This window comes from Rana temporaria, chromosome 3 (assembly GCF_905171775.1).
Source record: "Rana temporaria chromosome 3, aRanTem1.1, whole genome shotgun sequence".
In the NCBI taxonomy this organism is placed as follows: Eukaryota; Metazoa; Chordata; class Amphibia; order Anura; family Ranidae; genus Rana; species Rana temporaria.
This window is the reverse complement of record NC_053491.1, coordinates 166,872,793-166,893,491: the sequence shown is the minus strand read 5'-3', so window position 1 is coordinate 166,893,491 and position 20,699 is coordinate 166,872,793.

Sequence of the window (20,699 nt, the reverse complement as noted above, 5' to 3'; positions counted from 1 at the left end):
ATGCAAGTTACAGCCTGTGACACGTCTTATTATGTTGAACACCTTATTCCAGTATCCACGTATTTTGGGACATTCCCACCATATATGTATCATAGACCCCAATCCCTGACAACCTCTGAAGCATAGGGGCGAAGTTGACGGATACATGGAAGCCAGTTTAACGGGAACTAAATACCATCTAGTATAAATTTTTACATTAGCCTCTACAAGGGATATATTCACATATCCTTTAATGGATCTAGTATAGTTACTACACCAGTCAGATAAATCCCATTTGTTATTAAGTTCCCTTTCCCAGGCCAGCATATGAGGTAATTTGGTGCAGTTATTAGCAAGTGATTGATATATGATTGAAATATTCCCCTTCCTGATCAAACCCTGATCACAATTACTTTCATAAGGTGTCAATAGTCCAGAGATCGAGTCACTATCCCATAGGCTTTGTGCATAATCATGTAGTTGAGAAAATCTTAATTTTTCTGAGACAGGAAGACCTAGCTTGTCAATGAAGTGTTGTTCAGGAAGTGGACCCGAGCGTGAAAAAAAGCGACCTATACGATACAACCCTTTGTCATGCCACCATTTGAAAGAATCTATATCAATTTTAGCAACAAAGAGTGGGTCTAGAAAAACACTCGATAAAGGTCTGCCTTTAGAAATTAGAGAGGGATTGTTTTTAAGTGAATCCCATAAAACTAAGGTTTGAGAAAGAGTCGGAGATAATATAGAAGGCCTATTCTTGGTAGGACTCCACATTAACTCCTCTATCGTTAGATTCGGGGTCGCCTGCTCTTCTATATCTAACCAGTCAGGGCGTTCATGTTTAAGAAAAGTTTCCGATAACTGTGCCAATCTCGCTGATTGATAGTACCATAATAAGTTGGGTACCCCCAGACCACCCTGTTCAGGCAAGTTATAGAGAGTGCGAGATGGAAGGCGTGGACGCTTATTGTTCCAAATAAACTTGGTAATCTTTCCTTGAAAAGATTTTAGATGACTTTTAATTATCGGTATGGGTAATGATCTAAAAAGATACAAAAGCCTAGGGAGAAGAGTCATCTTAACCGAGTTAATTCTACCAATCCAACCTATATTCTGAGTCCCCCAATCTTTCAAATCTTTCTCAAGTTTTCTATACATAGGGGGATAATTGGCCAAATACAAATTTTGGATGTTGGGGGTCAAATAGATACCCAGGTATTTGATATAAGAGGTGTCCCATTTGAATCCATAATTTTTCTTCAGTAGAGAAACCGTGGATTCAGGGAGAGAAACATTGAGGGCCCTAGACTTGGCCATATTCACAGTTAGACCTGAAACCATAGAAAATTTGTCTAAAAGAGAATATATTTCCGGTAGGGATGTATCTGGAGCGGTCAAAAACAGTAAAAGGTCATCTGCAAATAAGGCACATTTATGCTCCATTTTGGCACATCTAACTCCCCTGATATTTGAGTTTTCTCGTATAGCTATAGCCAGGGATTCCATCACTATTGCAAATATCAGGGGAGATAAAGGGCAGCCCTGCCTAGTACCCCTATGGATCTCAATAGGTTCCGAAAAAATACCCTGAAAGCGTATATTAGCTTTAGGGTGAGAGTAAAGTGCAGATAAGACTCCAAGAAATTTCGTGCCAAACCCCCAACGTTCCATCACTCCGAACATAAATGGCCATGATACTGAGTCAAATGCCTTCTGAAGATCTATAGAAAGAAGCATACCCCTTTGATTAGTATCACCAGTCCAACCCGAGTTCAATATAGAAATTAGATCTACAGCCCTCCTGACCTGATCTGGACCTTGTCTTCCAACAATGAAGCCTACTTGATCTTTACTAACATACTGGCCAATGAAAGAGGACAATCTATTGGCCATTATCTTAGTGAGTATCTTAAGATCGTTATTAATAAGAGATATTGGTCTATAGTTTTCCACCAGGCTATGATCCTTTTCTGGCTTAGGGATAACCGAAATATAGGCCAAATTGAGTTGCCTTTCTATGGGAACTCCACCAGTCATTTGGTTGAAAAATCTAACCATGTAGGGTGTCAAAATGCTCGAATATGTTTTATAATATGCACTTGAAAACCCATCAGGGCCCGGGGCTTTATCTAATTTTAGGTTTTTAATTACTAACAATACTTCTTCAGCTGATATGGGAGACTCCATCACCTCTCTATGTATTTCAGTCAATTGAGGAAGATTCAAATTGTCCAGAAAATCATCCATTCCCTCTGAAGAAGAATCATCAGTGGATGCATAAAGCTTAGAAAAAAAATCATGAAAGGCCTCCATTATCTTCCTAGGATTCAGGGTAAAAGAACCATCAATCATCCTTATTTTAGGGAGAGACAGTGAGTGAAATCTAGGTGAGAGTTTATGAGCTAGCATTGGGCCTATTTTATCTTTAAATTTATAGAAATTAGCACCAGTCCATTTCATGTCTTCCCCTGCTTTAGTGGTAAGTACCAAGTTTAGGGCAGATCTAGCTGCATCAAGTGCCTGAGTAGGAAAGTTAAGAGGATCAGATTTATGTTTTTTACGGAGGTCTAAATAGTTGTTTTCCAGTCTCCTTATGTCCAGGTTTCTTTGTTTCTTGAGGCCAGCGGCCACTTGTATAATTTTGCCTCTGATAGAAGCCTTGTGGGCAGCCCACAAAGTTTCAGGGGACACATCTTCTGTATCATTATGCTTAAAGTATTCTAGAAGAGATCGCTCAATATCCTTCATTAGGACAGGATCCTTCAAAATAGACTTATTTAGTGTCCAATGAGACACTTTAGGAGAAGTGTCCTCTCTCCTCAGTGACAGTAAAACCATAGAATGATCTGACCAAGAAACATCAACTATATGAGACTTAATGGCAGCTGGGACGTGATGGTTAGAGATTAATATATGATCTATACGAGAATAAGAGTGGTGAGGGTTAGAATAGTGAGTATAGTCTTTAATTTTGGGGTTCAACTCCCTCCAGATGTCAGTTAATCTAGACTGATGTAGAATGCGTGCTACTTGCAAACTAAGTTTAGTTGGTCTGACGATTCCATTGACAGAAGGTTTGGACTTATCCAATCCCGTGTCAAAAGCTAAGTTAGAGTCTCCACCCATAAGAATGATCCCCTCCATAAATGGTCGGAGGGTATCAAGCATCTGTGAGAAAAACTTTTTCTGACCTCTGTTAGGAGCATAATAAGAAATAAATGTGTACAGTCTGCCATCAAGGGTACCTTGTAACAAAAGAAACCTACCTTCCGGATCTCCAAATTCTTTAATCAGGTTAAAATTACAATACCTAGAAAACAAAATGGCCACACCCTTAGTTTTGTTTTCTGCTTTAGCTAGGTAAAATAATGGAAAGTGGGCATGCATAAAGGAAGGGTTGTATCGTCTAGGAAAGTGGGTTTCTTGAAGGAAAACCACATCTACACGGAGAGACTTGTATACTTAAAAGGCTTTACGCCTCTGAACAGGAGAATTTAACCCCTGAGTGTTGTGAGTAACAACACTAAGGGGTTTAGATACATCATTCGATCCAGCCATAAGTCTTGTCAACATCTATGAACAGGCAGGACCGAACAGATATCATCAGTAGTTTCGTAAATACGAACAATGGCAGGCAGGCTGAAGAAATGAAGAAAGTATGAAGAAGAAAGAAAAAGAAATGAAAAGAAGAGATAAAAAGAGAAAAATAAAAAAACATATAGCACAACAAACTATTAGATCGTGCAAGGTCAATTCGTGACCCAGAATGGGGGAAGAGAATGATTCTCCTTCCCTCATTCAAACAAGAAATTTTAGTATAGTCCCAAAAAAGGACTACATTCTTACCCATTGGGTCGACAAAGTGTCGACACAAGAGGCAAGTTGAGGTTCAATACCTCACCGTCGTCAGTTGCCGACAACTTAAACATTACACCTTAAAACATATTTAAGAAAAAAGGCATTTGAATCATAGGATGACCAAAAAAAGAGGAGAAAAATCTAAAGAAAAACGGCATTAAACTAGATATGCAATCCCGGAGTCTTCTTTTTTTAAAAAAGCATCCGGGATAAAAATCATCTGAATTAAAGAATAAGAGATACATCCTGGGTAAGTCTATTCAATATTCAGGGTGCTTGATCACCTCCAATTTTCCTGTATTTGACCTTGTTCCATGGATTTTGAGTCGGACTAGTAGGTGTGTTCCTCTTGGCAGATGGAAGTTGAGGTGGATTAGTGTCCATGGCAGGTTCAAGAGATATAATTTTCAGATCAAACAGAAGTCGTTCACCTTCTTGGAAACTATGTATTACATGGTTTCTACCATTATAATTGAACTTTAAGGCGAAGGGGAAAGCCCATTTATACTTGATGTCTTTGTTGATGAGGGCAGACAATAACGGTTTCATTGCTCTTCTCCTCTGAATGGTATATGGTGAAATGTCAGAAAATATTTGTATTTTAGTACCTTGGTATTGAAGATTCTCCTGTTGTCTGGACCGTTTCATAATGTCCTCTTTAGTGGAGAAATAATGAGGCTTGACCACCACATCCCTGGGCAAACCATCTCTTCTCAGTGGACCTAATGATCTATGAGCCCTATCAATTTCCAATTTTATATCAGGCATAGATGGAAGGAGGATTCTCATAATGTCTCGTATTGCTGAATGAACGTCCATAATGGACTCAGGAAGACCCCTAACCCTGAAGTTTTCTCTTCTTGACCTGTTTTCCAAATCGTCAATCTTAGCCTGAGCGGCCTCCAGTTGTTCTTGTAGGAAATGGATATGGTCATCATGTTGTTCAGTTTTAGAAACGTTAGTGTCCAATTTATGCTCTACTGAATCAATCCTGTTGCCAAGACATTGGAAGTCTGCCCTAATATCTTTAGTAATTTTCTCGGCCGTATGAGCTAAACCCCTTTCCAGCATTTCAGATATCCTGTTATAGAGATCAGCAACATTGAAAGAAACTTCTGGGGCAGTTTCAACGTCAGCAGTTACTTGTATAGGGTCATGTGAGGGAGAAACCATAGGAATCCCGTGATCAGCCATTGTAGGTATTATTCCCTCCCTTACTACAGATGAAAATAAAGCTGAAGTTGTAGTAGAACCTAAGGGAGGAGGTGATGAGGAGGGCATCAAATGAGATGAGAATTGTTCATTAAACTTAGGATCCACTATAGACATCTGAGGGCATGTATGAGGAGGGGTGCCCATATCAGAAAGACACTCTTTGATAATTGAGTTCTTATTTTTTTTACCCTGTTTCCCCTTCATATATAAGAAGTGCTATAATGAATTTGTATCAGCAGGAGTTAAGTCGCACTATATTTTAGAATCAGCAGTTCACTCCTATATCAGCTCCTATAGGTGTAACAGTCCTATAACCATCATCATTCAGTGGGTGTTAATCATGTGATCAGTCCAAACCTAGCTTTGAGCCTTTACAGTAAGTATTGTAAAAAGACCAGCACCATGAAAATGCCTCAAATTACGTATCATGCAGGTGTCATATTAGCGGATAGGTCTGCAGCTTTCGTCGACTAACATCGGACGGTGAGTAGGAACACCTCAGTAAGTTTCCATTGCAGGGATAATCATAGGATAATCCGACAATGTATAACACAGGCCCTGGGCACCGTATCGAGTTGGTAACCAACCTCTGACTACTGTGATTAGTCTATTATTGCAGTCAGGTAGCCAGTGTACAAAAAATTACCTCAGTTTAGAGAAGAAATAAATATAATAAGAATTCCAAATAGTGTGATACAGTGGATTATGTAGGTTGCAAGATGTTACGGTGACCTGGGGATAAAATCCATCTATACTCTATCAGATCCTCGCATTAATTTCGCAGGATAATGGTCACAAGTCACCACACACTGAGTTTTAGTCACTGAGGTGGATTATGAGAGAAAAGTGGTTAATTTCAGCAGTTTTCGCCACAGAAAAGTAGTTACACTATTTTTATATTATTATGAAGCACGAAGGCCGTGAGATGGCGGCGTTACCTCCTTGTATAGACTTCAAGGGGTGTCTGAGGGCTTCTGGTGGTAAGATCGGGCTCTTTTCCCGGTCGCCGATCGGAAATATTTTTCGGACGTTCCTCTTGAGGCAGCGTTTCACCGGTGCAAGTGAACGGGTGACCTCACTCCGAGTTTCAGGCTCCAGTGGATGAATTAATTAGAAAAAAGGCAAATCCAAATCCATGCAGTCTATGTCACATTAAATCAATTCCTGTGACAATATATTCTCAGGCCACAAGATGGCGACGTTTCCCCTCACAGTCTTATTATGAAGTACGTCAGAGGGCCTCTGGTTTATTAACCGTGCGTCTCTACCAATCTCCTGTCAGATATTTGTCCTGGGCACCCCCCGTCGATCTATGCGATACAGACGGGAGCGAACTGGCAGATTAACGTGTCTACTGTCCCCGCTGTACTCGACCGCGTCGTCGTCTGCGGCAATTGAGTCCGTGGATCACGGAGGGATCATAGGCCTCAGGAGTGAGGGATCCGGTGCGGGGGTCTAATGAATGCCTGATTTCTACCGGGTAACGTATTCCCCTCACCACGATTGCCACCCGTGGGGGAGAAGACACTATGAGTGTGTCGGTATCCGCTGAGTTTACCTCACTTGAGCGCGCCTGTGGGGAAGGCCTCGTAGGCCCCAAGATGGCGACGAGACTTCTCTAACAGAGCTCCGTCACGGAGCACAGCACACCTCCGGGGGACCTTTTGAAGGTACAATAATGGTACCGGATCATGCAGGGGGATATCCTAAATAAGGATGGAGGGTTTAGGAGCATTAATCTCCGATCCTAGGTACCGGATGGCTCTTGATAAAAGTCGGCTAGACGGAGCCTTCTCAGAAAGCCTCCATTGTCCTCCGCGTCAGGCCACGCCCCTCGTTAAGTGTATTCTCAAACAGAGATACACTTAAACCTATCTAAGATACGACGGCTTGCGCCGTCCTATCTTAGGGTGCAATATTTAGGCTGGCTATGTACACGGACGGCGTATGCGCCGTTCGTAAAAAACATTAATCACGTCAGGTCACCCCCCATTAACATAAAACATGCCCCCTCACCATAATTTGAATTAGGTGCGCTTACGCCGGACGCATTTACGCTACGCCGCCGTAACTTAGCAGGCAAGTACTTTGTGAATACTGTACTTACCTAGCTAACTTACGGCGGCGTAGTGTAAATACGATACGCTACGCCGCCGCAAAGATGCGGCGGTCTATTTGAATCCACCTATTAGTTTCAAACATAATATATTAAATGTACAACATTTTAAAAATATGCATTCCTTTTAACATGGTGTATCACCTTTTGTTTTTGCTGCAAGTAACTTCTGCACAGGAGAGTTGAGCAGTGTTAAGTTTTGGAACAGCTTATATAATTCTGTGACTTTTCTATCAGAAAATAGGACAATGCTCCTGGCAGTGTCTGCCTAACTTCACGTATTTGCACATTTAAAGGAAACTTGAACTGAGAGAAATATATAGGCCACCATTGCTGTCCTCTCCTGAAAAGGCTAATTACTTGTCAGTTATTCTCAATAAATCACCTCAATAATTTCACAGATCCAGAACATCTAGAAACCTCAAACATTAGACCCACACATATTTTTGAATACGGAATACCAGGTGCTTTCTCAATCAGACCAAACATTTGTAAACTGTTACACGGTTCTATCTATAATATAGCTTTAGATTATCTTGGTAACTTAGAACGTTACTCCCCCCACCCATTCCAGTTCCAGATCTTGAGGTCACATTTTCTCTATATACTTTTACAGTGTTTTTATAAGGAAGCCTCGCCAGGAAAAGTCTATCCCACCTTTAACTCTTTCCAGGAATTTTACAGCTAAAGGAGAAAAATAAAGCAGTTGAAACGCTTTTATTGTAACTTTGAAATTTCACAACCAGAGTGGCAACAGTTACAATGCACTCTACCGTATGCTAGAAATGAAGATAAAAAACAATAAAGAGAATGTATATATATTACTAAAATAACTTACATTTCTCATGAAGTTACTACTATTATTAAAAGGTTTTTAAAAAAACATTTTCTTAATTAAAACAAAATGCATTACACAGCATCTGCACTTTAGTTTATGTATGTTATCAACTTTTTCCCTGGTTATAGCCATTGGCATCAACATACAAGGCTGTTAGGTGTCAGACAGCTTCTACAATTTATAAAGTGACTATTAAACCCAGAAAAAATTAAATATATTATTATATTGCAGCTTACCAGTTCTTACATGTGATGGCTGTATTAGTTTCCTTCTTTAGTCTTTCTTTGTTCTAATTTAGGCTCCATGCACACCGAAGCTGATAAACAGCAGTTTATTGGCGTTTTGGCTTTTTTTTTTAAAAACCCATAAACTGAACTCTATGTTAGCCTATGTGCCCATGCACACCTGGGCGTTTTTTCGTGTTAATGAGCTTTGGAGATTATTGGCTTTTTTTTGAACGCCCAAAATTTGCGTTCAAAGTGCCGTTTTTTGGCGGTAAAAGATGGCAAAAAACGCTTAAAAACGCTCAAAAACGCTGGCGTCTGCGTTTTTTTATCCATTGAAAAAAAAAGACAAAAGCTACACTCAAAAAAGCTGATTAAAGCTATTGCAAAAATGCTAAAAAAAACGTTGAAAGGCTCCCTGCAAAGCTACTGGCGTTTTTTATAGCTTTTATCAGCTTCAGTGTGCATGGAGCCTTAATCTAGTGATGCAGCCAGTAAGTCTGCTGTTTTTTTTAACAAAAAAGCTCTCTTGCAGCTACAGGGATGGGACAAATCATTTAATGATAGCAGGATGCCTAAATTATCAACTTTTATGCATTTATGTAAAACCTTTATCTAAAAAAAAAAAAAGATTTTCTGTAATGGGTTATAAAGTATTAGCTGGAGTTGAGCTTTAATTTGTTACTGTATTTAAATCTGCTAGTACATCTAACACTCTCCTCCCACGAGACTGACAATGCTGCTGTCCAAAGGTGTCCAGTGTGCTAATTCATCCAGATATCCAGATATCAACCAATAAGCGCTGCTAATTGACAGCGATAAATAAGTACTGTATTTATTGGCGTATAAGACTCACTTTTTTTACCCTGAAAATAGAGGGTAAACTGTGCCTGCGTGTTAGGCCTTGTACACACAAGAGGGTTTCCGCTGGAAACGGTCCGCCGGACCGTTTCCAGCGGATAAATCCTCTGGCGGATTTTTATCTGATGGCTGTACACACCATCAGATCAAAATCCACGGTGACGTGGCCGCGCCATCCCCATGTGACGATGACGTGCGCGACCCTGGAAGGTAAATACTTCCACGCATGTGTCGAATCATTACGATGCATGCGAGGGATGGGATCAGACGGACTTATCCGGTGAGTCTGTACAGACGACCGGATAAGTCCGGCGGACAGGATTCCAGCGGATAGATTTCTTAGCATGCTAAGAAATTTTTATCCACTGGGAATCCGTCGGCTGGATTTTTATCCGCCTGAAAATGTCCGCTCGGGCCTACACATGACCGGATCTGTCTGCTGGAACTGATCCGCGGATCAATCCCAGCGGATCGATCCGGTCGTGTGTACGGGGCCTTATACGCAGGGGGCTGTGGAAAGTTTTTCTTCGTGAAACTTCCCTCTTAAAGTTAGGGTGCATGTTATACGCCGATAAATATGGTATCTAAAATAAATAAATATATTTCCAAAGCACTTGTATATCAATTCGGGTTTCCCCATAGGAAATAATGGAAACTCAGGTAATCAGTTCCACAGCCACAGCTTGTCTATGCAGTACCGCATTTGGCCAGACACTCAAATACACTCAGAGATGCTCGGAGACACTCAGGAACGGAGTGTTTCCGAGTGTCTCCAAACATCTTCGAGTGTTTCTGAGTGTCTCCAAACGTCACCAGTGCCCCGGCACCTCTGCCCGAATGCGGTACTGCACACCCCAGAGGCTTGAATCCTGCTTGTCTTGTGAGACAACGCACACAAAGCGAGTCAGAATCTTTTTTTTTAACTCGTATGCTCGTATTGCAAAACCCTCATAAACAGTGTTATGCCACGTACACACGTTCGGTCTGATGGACCGTTTTCATCGGTTGACTGATGGTCAGTCGTGCCTACACACCATCAGTTAAAAAAACGATCGTGTCAGAACGCGGTGACGTAAAACACAACGACGTGCTGAAAAAAACGAAGTTCAATGCTTTCAAGCATGTGTCGACTTGATTCTGAGCATGCGTGGATTTTTAACCAATGGACGTGCCTACAAACGATCGGTTTTGTTCTATCGGTTAGGTATCCATCGGTTAAATTTAAAACACGATTGCTTTTTTTTTAACCTATGGATAAATAACCGATGGCGCCCACACACGATCGGTTTGGTCCGATGAAAACGGTCCATCAGATCATTCTCATCGGTTTGACCGATCGTGTGTACGCGGCATAACTCGCAATCTGAAGTTCCACTGTATAGTTCTTTTGCAGTCAAAACTATTTCTGAGCAGATACAAATCTATTGGTAATGTCAGGTGGTCCAATAAAAGGACCCTTTTAGTCAATGATTGGTATGTACTTGGACAACTGTACTTTCAGTTAAATACTATTTAACTGCAATCTATTAAAACAGTTTTTATTTCAGTAGAGGTTTTCCAGGTGTTCCTGAAACAAACTAAAGCATATTTAACCTTGAGAACCAACATTTAACATATTGCAACTTACCAGTCCCTAGATGTGGTGGCTGCATTAGTCCTTTTTTCTACTTAAAGCCGGAGTTCACCCGAAAATAATTTTTTAACCTTAGATTGATGCTCATTTTGTCTAGGGGAATCGGGTAGTTTTTTTTAAATCAAAGCCGTACTTACCGTTTTAGAGATGCATCTTCTCCGCCGCTTCCGGGTATGGTCTTTGGGACTGGGCGTTCCTACTTGATTGACAGGCTTCCGATGGTCGCATCTATCGCGTCACGAGTAGCCGAAAGAAGTCGAACGTCGGTGCGGCTCTATAAGGCGCCTGCGCACCGACGTTCGGCTACTTTCGGAAAACATTTTCTGCAAGTTTGATCTTTTCTAGAAATTAATTGTCCTTGTAACTCTCTGTGTGCTGAACTGAAATGTCAAACAATGTTATTAGCCTACCCAGTTCTCTGATGTTAGCTGCAGAATTCTTCTCCCTATGTAATAGGGATGGGTAGAGGGGGAGGTGTTTTGTAGTCCTGTCTTAGAATGGCAACTTTCACTCATGGTTAGTGTTTGACTGAAGCCATTTATTATCAATCAACTGTGTTTACTCTTTTTAGATCATAACAGAAACTACCCAAATGACCCTGATCAAAAGATTACACACCCCTGTTCTTAATACCGTGTATTGCCCCCTTTAACATCAATGACAGCTTGAAGTCTCCTGTAAATTCTTGGGCTGTCTTGTATGAAGTGCATATTTGAGATCTCCCCAGAGTGGCTCAATAATACTGAGGTCGGGAGACTCTGAGGTGGCCACTCCAGAACCTTCACTTTATTCTGCTGTAGCCAATGACAGGTTGACTTGGCTTTGTGTTTTGGATCATCGTCATGTTGGAATGTCCAAGTACATTCCATGCGCAGCTTACTGGCTGATGAATGCAAATGTTCCTCCAGTATTTTTTTTATAACATACTGCATTCATCTTGCCATCAATTTTGACCACATTTTCTGTGCCTTTGTAGCTCACACATCCCCAAAACATCAGCGATCCACCTCAGTGTTTCACAGTAGGAATGGTGTACCTTTCATCATAGGCCTTGTTCACTCTCCTCTCCAAATGTAGTGTTTATGGTTGTGGCCAAAAGGCTACATTTTGTTCACATCACTCCAAATGACTTTGTGCCAGAAGGTTTGAGGCTTGTCTCTGTGCTGTTTGGCGTATTGTAAGCGGGATACTTTGTGGCATTTGCGTAGTGGCTTTCTTCTGGCGACTTGATCATGCAGCCCATCTTTCTTGAAACAGCCACACCACATGTTTTCAGAGAGTCCTGTATTTCATCTGAAGTTATTTGTGGGTTTTTCTTTGCATCCCAAACTATTTTCCTGGCAGTTGTGGCTGAAATTTTAGTTGGTCTACCTGACCGTGGTTTGGACTCCCCCTCTTGATTAGAGTTTGAAAACTGCTGCTACCTTTTCCCACAGATTCCTTTCCTTTCCCTATGACTCAGAATCCAGAAACGTCAGTGCAGCACTGGATGAAGGATGCAAGAGTCTGTCAGGAGTCCAGAAACTCATTGACATTTTATACACACACACACTAATTACAAGCAAACAGATCACAGATGCGAATCGTTACCTTTAATAGCCATTCAAACCCCTTTGTGTCAACTTGTGTGCATGTTATCAAGCCAAAATCCCCAGGGTATGTAAACTTTTGAGCAGGGTCATTTGGGTAGTTTCTGTTGTGATTATGATTTAAAAAGAGTAAACACAGTTGATTGATAATTAATGACTTCAGCCAAACACTAACCATGAGTGAAAGAAAAGTTTTTGTGTTATTCATATTTTCTAAAAATTGGCCAAGAAATCATCAATTCTGCCAGGATATTTAAACTTACGAGCACAACTATATCAAGTAAATCTAGAGAGGGGGTCGGCAACCTGTCAATCGCCGACCCCCCGCCTTCTAGGTGCCGGTCTTTCTCTCTCCCCCAGCCTCCTCCACTGTGCCTTCTATGTGCTGGATCTCTCTCTCCCCCCTCAGCATCCCCTGCCGCTGTCATTGGTGAACAGTGGAGAGCAGGAGGCAGCACAGCTCAGAACGGAGGGCAGGAGGAGGAGCTGGCCAAATTAACTTTTCAAGTTAACCCACAGGTAATTGGTTGCTAGGGCACAGGGCAGTCCTAAGCAACCAATCACCAGCTTGTTAATATGAAAATGGGAAACCAATCACCAGCTTGTTAATATGAAATGTTACAATGCCAGCTCCTGTTCCCACCCTGCATCCAGAACTGTACTGCCTCTTGCTCTCTTCTGTGTACACAGGTAGGACACTGCTGCTATAGGGAAAAGGGGCAGCAGAGAACACCACTGTGTGTGTGGGGTGGGGGGGGGGTGATGTGAAAGGGCAGAGGACACTGTCCTCTATCTTCACATAAGCCTTTCCTCTACCTTCACATAACCCCCGAACCCTGCATTTTGCGTGTAACGCACTGGTGAACCCACGCATTCTCAGCGTAATGCACTCCTGAACCCTGCATTGTGAGTGCAATGCACTCCTGAACCCTGGATTCTTAGTGAAAAACACTCATTAACCCTACATTCTGTGTGTAAAGCACTTCTTAACCCTGCATTCTGAGCGTTACGCACTCCTTAACCCTGCATTCTGAGCACAGCGCACTCCTTAAACCTGCATTCTGAGTGCAACGCACTCCTTAACCCTGCATTCTAAACGTAACGCACTCCTTAACCCTGCATTCTGAGTGTAATGCACTGGGGATCCCTGCAATCTGCACATAATGCACTGGTGAACCCACCATTCCGAGCGCAACGCACACCTGATCCCTGTATTATGAGTGTAATGCACTGGTGATCCCTGTATTCTAAACGCAATGCACTTCTGGACCCCGCATTCGGCGCGTAATGCACTCCTGAATCCTGCATTCTCTGCATAACGTACTCCTATACTCTGCATTCTCTTGTAGTACTTATTTTATTTTTGTTCTGATTACAAATATTTTATCAGTCTTTTCTTTGGCGCTTCAGAATTCTCTGCCCATGGGCTTCTGAGCTGTAAATCTGGCCCTGGCTGCAAATCGCTCAAACTGCACAAAAAGTAGTGCATACACTACTTTCAAAAATGCACTGTGCCAAATTTCATGATACTGCAGTACCATGCCATCTAAAATCCACAAAAACAGTGTGATTCCAATCTATGTTTGGGGTTAAATATGTATTATCACCCTCAGTAGATCACAAAGGCAGTGCGTTTTGAGCATGGTGTAGCTAACACACATGGAACATGCCTCTCTGGCACCGCGTTCTGGTGTGAATCGGCCCTAACAGGACACTGTGCCCGGTGATTTTTGACTTCATCAGTGTTGTTCATGTTCAAGTAGATCTTCATCTCTCAGAGGTTGTCTACCCCTGATATCTAGAATCTATGTTGGTAATTGTTTGGCTATGATGTAATTTAAAAAAACAAATATATACACTTTCATAAATCAATATTTATAATCTACAGGGTTTTGCTTGCTATAGTATAGCAACTAATTTGTTAGTCATTGTCTTTCCTGGCCTTTGGGAATGCTAGTTCCATTTACATTTGTAAGAATAGTTGAGCGTTGGACATGTATTAATCATTGACTGCCTTACAACTTTAATGAATTCTATGAATACTTACTTATTGGTTGCTGCTTCAGGGGTATAATATTCATTAGTAGACAACACTCATTCTCTCACATAAGCAAGGTTTACTTGTGGCCGTACTTTAACCATCTCAGCTCTAGTATTTGTGTACACCTTAAGTACCAGAGCAATTGTTTTAAACAATACATTTTTATAATTGTATTGCATAATAACAGGATTATTTTAATATTTCCATTAAGATTGCAAAAGATAGATTCTGAAACATAACAATGCAAGTATAGATTCCTTTTCTTGAAAATGTTATATAATTGTATCACATACTATCATCATCTATAAAGGTCATCTATACATTTTTACTTTGTCATTACCAATTATATCAAGCAACAGCAATAATGCTGTGTTTAGCGAAACAATGCATTTTTAGTGGCATTATCATTAAAGAAATGTTTTTATTTTCTAAGCATTGTAAAGGCAAAATGTAAAAAAGGATGAATTTTTCTAGTTTTGCCTATTCGTATCGCAAATACAAGGTTCAGGGCACAGTTCAAAGTAACAGGTTTTCCTAAAAGTTTACACTAAACCCACTTCCAAATGATACCCATCTTCCCTGCACAACCTTACTGCTCTATTCATTGGACCTGAGTCTAAACCCTGGCTCCATGTCAGTCAGTGTTGGAGAGTAAATAAACTGTGCCCATGTGATGTCAGCATTGAGCAGCTGTTGGAAGCTCAGTTCCTATTCAAACAGTCATACCCCTCAGAACTTAATTTACCAAGAGCTCTTGCCCTACACACAGCCTAGAGGCAGGATCAGGAGAGTGATGACAGTAGTACTGGTTTGCTTGGAAATAAATTGATACATCCAGGGCCAGGAAAAGCCATCCAGTGCCCAGGGCAAAGATGGCAAAATGTGTCCCTCTGCCTCTTTGTGATGAGCACACCCAGTCGTCTTGTCCGATGTGTGTCGGATGTGTGCACACATTCATCATATTTACCCTCCGAGGCAGTGCTGGGGCCCAAAAAGATGATCACGGGGGCCTGCGGCCACCAAGTTTTTGTCCCTGGTCCCTGGACCAGCTCTGAAGGTTCTTTTGTGGTGTCCCAGTACAGGTATTTGCTGTAGGCCCTGTCAGATTGAGACCCTCGGCTTGTGGGGCCTCCCCTGCATGGACTCAGCTAGTCATGATGTGATTTATACTGTTATGGTTGATAATACACTTATTAGGTGTGTATAGCTTTAAGAGGTTTAGTCAGTCATTTTATGTTTAGTCAGAGTGTATGAGAGTCAGGAGGACTAAGTGCTAGACAAGACCTTATTGTGTTGTATTATACTTTAACTTGTAACAAACTTTAAATGTAAGTTCCAAGGGGAATACAGATAAGTCTCTATGATCCACAGCTCTCAACCAATGGGCTTCAGTCTCATCATGCCCTTATAAGGGGATGTAGTTCCTGTTTAGTGCAGTCTAGTACTACACACAGTTCCTGGCATAGCAGAGCAGAGTACAGTCAGAGGAGAAGCAGTGCAGGTCAGAGGCCTCCAGTTCAGGAGAAAGTACAGCAAAGCGTGGAGTATCCCTAAATACTACAGAATCAGTACTTCAGCGCAATTATCGGATCAATCCGTTATTCCGGCGAAAAGCCTCAAGTCTACCGACACCTCAGTAAGTGCATCTATTCTTCAGCCTAGTCAAGCATAGGCCCAGTATTACTAATCCGGCCGCAGCAGCCGAGGATATATGATAAGCCAAGCCCAAGCATTACCAGCTGTGTGGTCCTCTAGAGACTGTCTGTGGAACCTTTGCGACACTCTGTGGGAACGCTGTGAAGATTTTGACACCTGTCTTCATGTCAGTAAAGCCTTCGTTATATTGACCCCTGTTGTGGACTGTGTTATTACCATCCTAGCTAGCGGGGATACGGAGGCCCCCGGAGCTGTAGTTTCCTGGGGTATACCAAGACTACAGTGGCGTCACGTGACAGAGAGGGTTAATACCATCCGACCCTCACTAAGGGTTAATACCACCAGACCCTGGGCTCCTAGCCCCAAGAACCAAGTAGCTAACCATCAAGCGCATGTGCATGGCCGTGGGGCTCACCCTCCCCGGTCACCACACTTTTATATGAATATTGGTAATAATCTCTGCATGGTTTGAGATTACTGGGTGCAGCAGAGCATCATTCCTAGTCGGGGAACTCAACAAACTGGACCATAAAATTGTCTTGTAATAGGTTTATACATTTTTGCCCTTTAACTGTCCCAGCAGTGCCATTACTCAATTTCAGGGTATTTTAAATCCCCATTATTATCACTGTCTCAGCCCTTGCAGTCCTTTCTGTGGCAAACCTAGCCACTTCTGGAACGCTGGATGTTACATGTCAAAGGGTTGTCTGTATTATATGCTATGTATTCTGCTGGGTCTTATGTGGGCATGGTAATTCGTATGCTAGCAGCCGTAAGCCACTAGCATTCAAGTACTTCGTTTTATGTTGAACATCGGTGTTTGGCAGTTTTAAACCGAACTCTCACAACACATAACTCCAGACCCCAGCTATCAACCGACCGTTCCCTCGTGCAGCAATGCCTGATGGGAGAATTATCCAAAATGTTAAGTTCCCCATGTGGTCCTCACTGTATTACCCCTGCTAAATCTGTTTGGCTGTTTGGAAACCCCTTGCATGGGGAATTATATAAATATGGAAGCCTGTGAATAAAAAGTCAGTTGACTCCCAGAGCTGTGTTTCGTCCGGTTACTGGGGGGGGGATTTGGGACATTGCCTTACTTTTCAGCGCTGACTGTGGATTTACCCTGGTTACCAGCGGAGATCGTGGATTTTAATATTGTACTCCGCTACACTTTCCATCTGTGCAAGTAGCTGAATCTCCACCTCCTCATTAACACTGGGAGGTCTATAACAAACGCCAATGATAACCTTTGTACTACGCACACCCATGTACAGTTCCACCCATAATGCTTCAGACTCATCACACTCTCCATCAACTAGGTCCTTTTTCACACTCGCTTAGAGATAACTTCTCAAATAGAGACAAACACCACCACCCCCTGTCTTTGCAAAAGAGAGCATATGTAGGAATATTAATAGCCCATTCATGAGAAGAATGAAGCCAATATTCAGCAATACCAATTAGATCATGAAAAAGTAAGTAAACAATGTGGCGCTTACTTAATAAAGATCAATGTAGATAGAATTAACTTCCAAAGTGCTAATGCAATAAATAATGCAAGTAACATACAATATATAATATCAATAAAAATATATTTAAAAAAATCATGAAACGTTCATAATTAGTGCAAAAAGTAAAGACCCCTACAGGTCTGGTCGTGCTTCTATTATACAGTAGATCTCATATTATTACTCTTTTCCTACAGGTAAAGACCCCTACAGGTCTGGTTGTGCTTCTATTATAGATCTCTTATTATTACTTTTTTCCTTGAAGCGTCCAGGCAGATCAGATTAATCTCAATATGGGAAAGAAAACTCCGCTGGGCATGTGATTATTATCAATCGCCTCCACTCTCCTAAAAACAGCAGCACACTTACATCTAAAACCAAAGTGTTAAATGTCACATAAATCAAGGACTTCCAGTCCCTGGTGTCACCCGGCTCCTCCCAATGCATTGTGTCACAGATTATGTGACTTTATCAAGGGTTTGGGGTCAGGTGAACATAGCCGGACTTAAATACAGTTCTTTCCGGTCATGGCAATGCTGGCGGCCATTACAGAATTCTCAGAAGATTGTATAAACATAATACTAGTGTGATCTCAGTATGCCCAAAAAATCAACTAATCCAGATATACCCCATCACATACGGAGGATCTTAATAGACATAGCATTTAAAACATATGCGTGCGCACAGGGTGTGCCAGGTGTGCCCAGGCACACCCTAATCACCCTGTGCAGCACAGATTCCCTCTACCGCCCTGGCTTCCATCTTTACACCTGCAGTGCTTCCAGCTTCCCTCCTCTCCTATTGGCTGTTGCTGCTGGGATGTTTTAGGAGTGTGGAAGGGACCAGTAAATATGTAATTTACCGGCCTCTTCCCTTTCTGAACATTGTGAGTGATTGGTAGTGTGTGTTTGGGCTTTGGGGTGCACACCCTAATGCAATTGGCTGCGCACACCTATGATTTAAAACAATAATAAGTATAAACATATCGATGTATATAGCGACATCTAGTGACATCGTCCTAAAATAACATCCATGAGCTACTGACGACGCATTAAGTTGCGAAATGCATAGAGGCTGCGGGACCATTGCCAGTTCATCATGTCCAGTCTGAGTGTAACGAGGCTGGGAACGCAGGCGACAAAGTGAGGCATCACACATGCGGACCAGGACACACTCGTACACCAAATACTCCTATTTGCGGCTGGATTAGCTCAGTGCCGGCTCTCAGGCACTTTTACATGTGAGTGGAATAACTATATATATTTTAATCATAATAAATTTTTTGATATACTACACCATGATAGTCTTTTATGTTACATGAGTGGATATAGAACAAGACTACAGCCAAAGCATTGGGAGTGATTGCTGATAAACCTGAGAGAGGGAGTGGTTATCCATATGAACCAAAGGCAGACTTCTGGGTCCATCTGGTGAGTGGCCATTTTATCCGGTGACGGTGTAGGCACTATTTGCGGTGAAGGTGGAAACATAGCTGGGCATCACTGCAAGAAATCATCTATTAAGGACTTTCTTAGCACATATACATACATTTTTTTTTCTTGCTATCCTGGGGCACATTCAAGCTGTGGATCTTTTTGGATTTATTTCAATTTTTTTTGATGGATTGAGGAATTCATATGTTATAGTTTGGCACAGGGCACTGTAGTGGTATTCATTGCACATTATTTGTTGATTGTTTGCACATTAACTAATAATCATAGACACATGTACATACTTTTTGTTTTTTGAGTAACAAGTTCACAGGATCAGTTGTGGTAAAATGTTTATATAAGTTAGCGCAATACACTTCACAAATACATATGAGCTACTAATGTCAAAATACCTAACAACATCTAGTAGTAGAAGTAAAATATGTATAACCATAGCGGTATCTAGTGACACCATCCTATAATAACATCCATAAGCTATAAATGTTAAAATACTTAGCAACATCTAATGGTGTAAATAAAAAGCGGCAAAATAATTAATAATTAGATATAGAACAATTGAGCCCCAAAGGAACTAAAGACTGTAATTCGTGAATCCAATGTGATTCTGCTTGACAAAGTTTAATGATTTTATTATCACATCTCCAATGAAGCTTATATTTTTCTATGCCACATAATATCAGTGAGGACGGATCTTTATTATGATATTGGGCTTAATGCCTGGATAAGCTATTCTTAGGGAAACCTTTTTTTAATATTTTGTGTATGTTTCCTTAAACGCTTATACAAAGGCCTCTTTGTTTTTCCTACATATTAGATATGACATGGACATTCCAAGAAATAAACTACCCCCTTAATTTTACATGATAAAAAAATCATCAATTTTATTTTCCTTCCCAGCCACTACAGATCTAATTAGATCATAGATCTCCTCATGCACCAGAGATTCCAACTCAACTATTTTGCTTGGCAAACTTCTGGCATTGCTAAAACAAAAATCCATGGGCGCTAAAGCTATGAGTCATGTGTGGAAATGTCATAATCCAACAAGGTCTGATGGACCAAGCTCAGTGCAGCCATCAACCACATGAACAATGGATATACAGAAAGATGACAACTTGAAGATAGCACTCTATGGGTTAGCTCCAAAAAGTATTTATAAAAACCATAAATTGAATAAAATACTTGTTTATTGCACTTAAAGGAGTTGTAAAGGAAAACATTTGTTTTGCTCAAATGACTGTTTACAGGGTATAGAGACATAATAGTTAACTGATTCCTTTTAAAAACGATTAAAAATAGATAAAAATCAATCATATAATGTACCTGTAGTTTCAGTTTCGTTTTTGCATGTTATCCGGCCTCTGTGCTTTATAGAGCCATAGAGAAGTGATGGTTTGGAAAACGAAACTAGAAGCTCCCAGTACTGTGGTCCTCAGGAAACAGACAACCAGGAAGTGTCCAGAACAGAGCAGAATTACATCAACATCAGAGCAAAAAAGAACAATGAGGACATGAAACCAGGACTGCAGTAAGGTAAAGGAAGCTATTTAGCTAAAAAAAATTCCTTTAGTGACCCTTTAAGGTCAATCTAGCAGAGACTTAAAAAAAAGGCGCAAACCATCTTTAGCATATAGGTTGCACCCCAATGAAAAGTCAGCCCATTGCTCTAAAAACCCAAATCCCCCCCTCTTACAACAGGTCTTTAGCCATGCATTCAGCTCTCT